At 45.8% G+C, this 8,636-nt stretch overlaps 1 long non-coding RNA gene across 2 annotated transcripts; it reads right to left on the bottom strand.

Moving 5' to 3' along the window:
• Positions 1 to 572: 572 nt before the first annotated feature.
• Positions 573 to 3,207, bottom strand: LOC123092195 (uncharacterized). Of its 2 annotated transcripts, none has more exons than XR_006444398.1 (3): positions 2,812 to 3,207; positions 1,187 to 2,612; positions 573 to 1,064 (listed from the first exon to the last, which is right to left on the bottom strand). It is a non-coding gene; the product is annotated as an uncharacterized lncRNA (long non-coding RNA). The 2 variants fall into 2 exon arrangements; XR_006444399.1 differs by having other exon boundaries at positions 573 to 1,251; positions 1,784 to 2,612; positions 2,812 to 3,204.
• Positions 3,208 to 8,636: the final 5,429 nt, after the last annotated feature.

Raw genomic sequence — 8,636 nt, 5'->3', positions numbered from 1 at the left:
CATTCACAAATAAAACAACTGGATTGGTGTGCAAAGGACCATAGAGGAGGCGTGCCCAGGGCGCGCCCCTGCCACTAGTATCATACATATATAGCTCCCAGCTAAATACTCCTAGAGAAACCAGCAGCTGAAGTCTTGAACAACAGCATACCACAGTAGGGGTAGTCGTAGAGGATGCAAACACCACACCATCAGCCATGATTATGTTAGTTCGCACTCTCCAGCTACTAGTAAGCTTGCACGTGCAATGCACGTCAAACGTTGACCAATAAAATTCACACCACTATAAAAATAAGAAATTCCAGAAAAATGAATTAAATTGATAAACAATGTTGTGATGTCACTAAAGCTGTTTTCCAAAAGTGAGACATCATTGTGGTCATGTTGTTGCATATATGTTGTTAATCTGTTTGGTGTTTTGATAGGTTCTAAAGGAATAAGAAAGCTAGTTATTATTATTGTGTTCAGTATGTCGATATGCATCCCTGCAATTGATCTTAATTTCATTGTATAAGCAATGGATAACTAAAATCTGAGAAAAAAGATTAAGGGATAGTTAGATCAACGGATAGTTCATAGATGAGGCTGCTAACCAAATGCTTATGTAAACCTGTAAATGGCCTTGATAAGGTATAATAAAAGTTCCCGCACTCAATTACACGTTGCGGATACACATAACTCACACTTGAATGACCGCTAAAATGAGAAACAAACATCTCACATAAAAATATCAGTAGCACACCCCTCATGTGCCCATACCCGCACACCAGTAATAAGGGCCTATGCAAACCTGGGACTTGGGAAAAATTCCACAATTTAGCTTCACACTTCCCGATAAGAAAAATGAAAACAGCGAAGAAACTGACTCCAATGCCGAAACTATTCCTGGGTCAATACAAAAAGGAAGAAAAGACTTGGGAAAAACATTAGTGTCGCAAAAGGAGATGTGGAAACAGTGGCACACCTTTTCTGTCACACTTCAGTGTGTAACGAACTGCTTCTGATAAAAAATTGTCAATCCCTTGCCATGAATCCCCGACTTGACCCACGCAGTATTTCTCTCCCTGTGAGCAAAAAAAGAAAAGACAATTGTCCATGTGTCGCTACAGGGAAAAAACACAATTGATTTGTATTTTCTATCAGGATATTGCTTTTAAAACAACGGCAAGACATGCTAAATGCTTACCTTTTTTTATCAAGTAAATCAATTGTACAACAAAAAATGTATGCACTTCCCCTCTTCTGCCAAAACTGCCGTAAATGTGTGATGCATCACCCCAAAATTGAAACAAAAAACAACATCATTTTTTTTACTCATATAAATGCAGTGTAAATCTTAAACAACCAGTGATTCGAAATGGCCATTAACATTTGGTTAAATACAAGTTTTTCCTACAGGTGTTTGTTGTACTAATAACTATTGATGACGCAGTGAACTAATACACAAATTCTGAATAGACAGAGTTATTTCTGGTCCATTCACATCTCACACATTGATCCATAGTTAGCGTACACGTGCAATGCATATAGTTTTTATAAGAAGAAAAATACATGTTCATCCTACTTAATAGGTAAAAATAAGCAAAAAAAATTAATTCTAGTGATGCACTACTAATAAATATTACAAAATCAATAGTTGATAATAATGTGCTTAAATGACCGTCTAAAACATGAGGCTCCTCATGTCAGGACTATATATTTTGCTTATCTCAGTTCATAGTTAACATGTAACCTAAGAGCTAGGAAGGGAAGTGAAAAGATGCGGTCGGTTCATAGTCCATACCAATAAAACAAAGCAACTGCAGGTTCTCACAGCTCTTCTCCACTACGAACCTCAAATCATATACCTGAATCTTGCTGCCCTACTTATGCAGAATGCCGATTATACAAATAAAAGTGAGAAAACACGCAAATAAGTGCATATAGTAATCACACTACAGGAAAATAAGATTCCACACTAACAGACCTTAGGTGTGGGAATAGATTGAATGCATAGTATAAACATCAAGTGTACGATCTCAGCGGGAGAAACCAAAACTCCACTGGAAATCTAAGAGTCTCAAGTACAAAAAGAATACATACCATCCCTGTCGTGGTCGCATAGAATGAATATCTGCTTCAAAACCCTCACACCGCAGATGGTAGAAGACCTTCTGCACCTGTGGTTCCTAAACAATCTGTTATAGTAAACCTACTCTACTCGAGCATAGTATCTAGAACTCTAACGAACAATCAAAAATACAAAAAATATGCGCTCTTGGAATATTACGTGGGGCTGAGCAACTACGCGAATATTTTAAGCATTCCAGTGTCATTGTGAACACTCAACGATTTGACATAATAAAGTGTTACCAATGTAAATTGATACAATGGGGGTCTTTTTGATCTCGGTCTGGCGAAGCGCAGAGCACAGAAATCTCAATGCAGGTCACGATCCCATGGAACGACTGCATGATGGGTGCCATCGTCTTCTCAAGCATGTTCTGTTGGTCGTCCCTTAGGTCTGGCTTGCACCGCAATCACAGACGCCTTCAACTCTAATAACAGAATCATTGGACAGCACAGATCGAGACCGGCAACCCTGGGAATCATCAACCAAGCCCGGACCAAACCTGCAACAACCACAAAAAACCATGACGACGGGGTCAGCACCGGCGCAAACACCAAATCAATCTGCAAAGGAAACAGGGGCGGAGCTAAGATCCAATCATTCTCCATTAAATAATACGTAGATTAGATTGCTAATTGCTGGATCAAATTTCATGTCCTGATTCAAAGGCTTTGCCCAGGCTCATCGAAGGGCAACCTCACCTCATCCAGAGATCAGGCTGGCCCTTAGGGATGGAGCGCTAGAGCCGGTCCATCAGCGCGCACACGCACTGGATCTACGCCACGCGCCTCCCTCCACACCCGTCAGCTCCCGCCGGGTCCGCCGCGCCGACGAGCGGCACCGAGGCGAGCCGCTCGACGTGGGCCGAGAGCAGCAGCCTCCGTGCGCTCCAATACATCTCCGACAGCTTCACTACGCCCCGTCCCCGCTGGCCCCGCCGGAGAAATCCATCGCCGCGGAGGTCGAGATCGATGAATCCTCCTCCTCCTCTAGGTTGTTTCGGTGATGAAGGGCAGTTTCTTTTATTTTCTGTTGCCGTGCGTGATTGCAGGGGTTGCCTGCGTGGGGCGTGGAGTTTGTTACTTTCCTCTGCGGTGGACTATGTTCAGTCAACCTAAATTGTTAAGTGCACACAAGGAATGGATTATTAGATTAAGTTTAGGGTCCTGATAACTGCCACACGTGTGGTGTATCGAGTAGTTGTGCCACACGCCTCATGTAGCATGGACAGCAACCAGCCCACACACCTATGTGTGGGCAAAACAACTAATGTTCGTACACATCTTTTTTTCCTCCCGAACCCTCTCACACGCGTGCGTGTGGGCGAAATTGGTAACGCACATAAGTATGTCAGGCCTCGTACCCTTCTGGTCCCGCACGCGACACGTGACGCCCATCGCGCGCCCGCAGTTGTCATGGTCCTGACCCTCGTCCATGTTCGTTTAACTGCAGTTGCCATGTCGCTGAACTACGGTTGCCATGTCGGACAACTGCAGTTGCCATGTATGGTCTGATCTAATGTAGTTGCCATGATTTCATAACTTTAGGAGTTGCCACATACTAACACTAGGCAGTTGAGAGAGTTGCCATGTGCTCACAAACATGCTAGGGCAATTGTCATGTAAAAAGGAAGAGTTGTCATCTGCTAACGTGCACGTTAGGGCAGTTGCCATGTACGTGCACATTGGGGCAGTTGCCATGTACCATGCAAAAACACATGGCAACTCGGTAAAAGAGAGTTGCCATCTGCTTACGTGCACACTAGGCAGTTGCCATGTACCCTGCAAAAACACATGGCAACTCGGGTAAAAAAAGAGAGTTGCCACCTGCTTATAAAGCACACTAGGGGCAATTGTCATGTGCGCTGCAAAAACACATGGCAACTAGCAGCTGGGGTGTGAGAGAGAAGACGGGCGTGTGGGCTAGATGGCAAATGCCCACACACCAACCCTTATGCGTGACTGAAAACTGGTATGTGGATGAACTGCTAAACGCCCACACACCGGCCCCTCCGTGTGATAAAACGGATGTGTGGGCGAACTATGTCACACACCACACACACGCCTTGTCCTACGTGGCACAAAAAATCAGCCAGATTGTGCCAAGATTCGTGCATATAGTACTGGACGGTGATGGATGCGTGTGGTCGAGATGGTCAACGCCCACACGTGTGGGCGTTAACATTTCCGTAAGTTTAACCGTTAGATTGAGTTTAGCGGGTCTAATCCTGTGGTGATAATGAGTTCGTGTCCATTTATGGGGTGTGTTTAGGGATTAAGTTTGCTCTTTTATAAGTAGTATAGATGCACTGTTTTGAAGACTTCACATGCTATCACTTCGAACTTTTTTACTCTCCACCTTAGTGTTTCTTGACTTTCCACATTTGTTTGTAAATAATCTCAATCATCAATCCATCTAGCATTCATATTAACAAGAACACAAGGATCAGAGATCTCGTTGTTATCAGAAACTATACTATTTCCCCATCTCCATACAGTTCAAAAACTGCAGAGACCACCACCATCGTAAGACGTTTCTCAGGTTTGTTCAATTTTGTAATCCATCCATTAAACAGGCCCGGGAAATATCAGGAAAACCCAACAAATTGAAAGCACATTTCAAAATATTCGAAAGCATTCTAGAGAGAGCAACGCATGAAGAGATGATCAATAGATTCATCTTTGCTACAAAAAGGACAATGTTTGCTATCATTTTGTTGACCTGCTGACTGTAGAACAATTGTTTTACGGTATTTTAATTATTAAATCAAAAAGTATATACAACAGGCCTCCAAATGAGGTCAACCTGCCAGTTTTAGGAATCATCAAAAAATTAAAATAAACTATCTGTACAGAGCTGAGTCTTGGTGGCCTTGCAAAACTTTAGCTCTATACCTAGCCCTGGTAAGCCCTTCTCTCATGTAATATTTTCAACATTGAATGTGAGCCGCAACTCGTCTAAAGATCTTGTCATTACGCACACACCAAATGCTGCAGCAGCTTGCTAGGATGATGTCTAGCACTACTGCAGGATGCTGCTAACACGACACTGCAATCAGAGACCCTTCGACGAAACTGTGTGCGATGCATTAATCGTAAAAGGTGGTGTAAGAAATCTGTCCAAAATGGTACAAACTGTTTACGATGGCAGAGAAATCAAACACGATTCAGATTAGAGTTGCGTGTGCGATACGTTGCATACAGTTGGTCCATATGAACTGTTTGCGATGAGCATAACAATAGGAACGGTCATCCAGATGAAGGTGTGTGTTCACTCGGATGAACTGTTTGCGATTAGGTAACACAACAGAAACGGTCAGCCAGATTAAGGTGTGTACGATATACGACAATACAGTTCACTCAGATGAACTGTTTGTGATGAGCCAAGACAATAGAAAATGGTTCAACTTAACAAGATATATGTGATACACGACTAACATGTCCATAATCAGGAATGTGTGCAAATACCGATAATAACACAGACGGTTGCTACTAATAAGCCATGTGTGTTGTGGGCAAATGTTTGCTGGTATATAATTGTCAACGATTGATGAAATCATCACTGACAGGTTCCCTAGTTTACTCCATGTGTGACGTGATTTGCTCTGTCTACAGAAGAGCAACATATATAACCAAAATAAACATCCAATTACATAAGTAACTATACAAAACATTTGCACATACCTCAATAAACAATTATATGCATTCTAAACTAGGAGAATTGGTCATCTAATCATCTACTTCTTATGACGCTGCTGCCACGGCTCTGTGACTTGATCCCTCGTCCGGCGCAGGACGAAGGCACTTCATCATGTCAACGATCCGCCTGTACATCTCGTAGCTTGTATATGCCACTAGTAGAAAACAAACCTTTCGTCCGCCCCTTTAGTCCCGGTTTGATTACGGCCCGAGAGTAATGTGACCATTAGTCCCGGTTCGAACGGCTAGGAGCGGAGAGGGGCACGGGCATCATTAGTCCCGGTTCATTTGTGACATATAGTCCCGGTTAGTGATACCAATCGGTTCTAAAGAGGTGGTGGCAGGTTGGCGTCAGGCTAGGGCCCCCACGAGCCCCTTTAGTCCTGGTTTGTCTCACCTACCGGGACTAAAGTGGACCTTTAGTCCCGGTTGATTATACAAACCGGGACTAAAGATGTCCCTATATAAACTCCTACTTCTTCCAGCCCGAACCCAAGCTCTCCTTTCTCCTTTCTCTCCTCTGTTCTCTTAACTTTGCTCGAGCTCATCCTCCATTTTTGCCGATTTGTTAAGAGATTTGAAGACACCCCATCTATCCAAGTGTTCACAAAGGTTAGCAACTTTGTCCTTTCATCCCTCATTCTTAGATTAGCTCGTGCAATAATGTATAAGTATAGTAATTTGTGGGTTTTAGTTTGGGAGTAATTATGTGGAAGTTTATTTGATTTATATGTAATTTGAGCTCAAATTAACTTATTAGTTTGCATATGTGTAGGTGTGGTTTACTTAGTGCTTTCCCGTCCCTGCCCTAACCACCGTCGATCGCCCGCACCGTCCTGTCGCCGAATCACCTTGGTGAGCCTCTTGTTCTTATCCTTTTTATAAAAAAAATCATGTTTGTATGATTCAGATAGTTACTTGTATAATTTTCTTACCTTTATGGTTGTTTGTTATACAGAGTGGCATGGTTTTAATATCCGTCCCCGCCGGCACCACCCCGGCGCGCGTCCCTGGCCGTGTACTTGACGTGTTCTTCATCCAGTCTCTCCTCCCAGGTAATGTGCCAGGTGATCTTGTCCTTCTTGCTCTCATCCTTCATCTTCATGTAGTAGGGATCGATGATGGCCGAGGCGAGGTCAACCAGGGAGTCCTGATTGTTCTTCGTGCTGCCACAGACCGTGTGGTGGTCATAGATGTCGACAAGATTCCGGCAGGGCAAAGCCCGAAATCTTGAGCACTTTTAGATCGTTGTTGGTGTCCATCGTAGCGACATTGTAGTCGAGGTTATTGATGAACCTGGCGAATTGCTCGCAAGGCCTTGTGGCCAGGTGGTAGTGGTAGACGAGGACGTCATGGTGCACACACAACTGGGCGACGACAACCTTCTGATCGCACCCGGCACGACCGTCAGTGAACTCGAGGTCGAAGCCAACCACTTGGTACTTGTCCTTAGCAAGCAACTGCCCCATAGTGTCGATGGAATGGATTGTTCTATACACCATCGAAGGTCCTTCCCCCTCACGTAGGTGTCCACTAGGTGAGGCGTGGTGAACTGCCGCCCGTTGTCGTCGTCAGCCGTTGGGAGCGCCATTGGAGCCACGGGGAGTGCCATTCGATCCGCTGGATATCCTCTCTGTATGTGTCGTCATGGGTGTGCTTATTTTGTCGTGGGGCACGAGAGATTAAGGTAAATGGCCGGAATAAATGGGGGCCAGACAGTTTGGATTTTCGGCATGTCCGAATAGCAGTTTTTATAGCGAGTAATTGCATCGTGGCGCCGCACCCGGCGCAACTGGATGCATAATAGCGACACGAATGTACGTGATCATGCACCGGACCCAAATGCTGGCAGTGAGCACGGAGAGACATGGGCAGAGCACGGAGAGGGATACGAGCAGAGCGCGCCGCGGCCGCCTCAACCGCGAGCAACCACACACATAGAGCAGTTGAACATGCAGATAATGGTCGTCTACAAGCCGGGCGGCAGTTGCGAACCGGCGGCATGATGTGAAACTACGCCGCATTACACATCACAAGGTGGGCGAACAATCGTTCGCAACGCTGCATAGAGAGCGGCCCTGTGCTAGGTAATTAAATCGCAAACGTTTTTTATTAGACGTATGTGTATGTGTCATTTTGTCCTCCTCTCGCATGTTTTGTTAATGCACTGCCGCAAGGCTTCGAGCGCAAGCATGCGCACCACACATGTGTTCTTTTGGCCAAACGATGGCTCGAAGAGGCGCCAATAATTGTCGGTGAGCCCATTCGCGCGCAACCACGCAACTTCCCGTGCACAGCCGCACAAGCTTCCCGCCCGACTCGGCAAAATCCCCCAAAACCCCTATGCTTACCGGTCTACTATATAAATCATCACGACTGGTGAGTCATGCTTCGCATTTTCCCCTTCCTCCCTATAGCTTATCTTGTCTGCTTCTCCCACAATCGTCAATGGCATCGGTCCATCGTTGTCGCTTAGCCACTCCACCGTCATCAGAGGACAACTCTAGCTGAGAGGCTACACTGCAGCGGCGGCGCAGTCCCCGGCGTCATGTATTGCATGTGGTGTCCCTGTTGGGTGTGCGCGAAACAACCACCACACGCTTCGCCGCCGCTACCCATCGGTAGTTGTTGCCCGCCATCGTTGCCGCCACCCCACCATCTGTCGCCGTGGCCACCACACCATCGTCGAAAGCCAGGGCCATCGCTCGCTCCGCCACCGAGGCCCGATGGCAGGAGGTGCCCGTCATGGCCGCCACCCCAATGTCAGCCGTCGTGCCATCATCCGCTCCACCGCCGCGGCCCGAAGGCAGGAGGTGGCTGTCGTGGCC

The sequence above is a fragment of the Triticum aestivum genome, chromosome 4B, assembly GCF_018294505.1.
Source record: "Triticum aestivum cultivar Chinese Spring chromosome 4B, IWGSC CS RefSeq v2.1, whole genome shotgun sequence".
In the NCBI taxonomy this organism is placed as follows: Eukaryota; Viridiplantae; Streptophyta; class Magnoliopsida; order Poales; family Poaceae; genus Triticum; species Triticum aestivum.
This window is presented reverse-complemented; position numbering and strand designations above follow the sequence as displayed.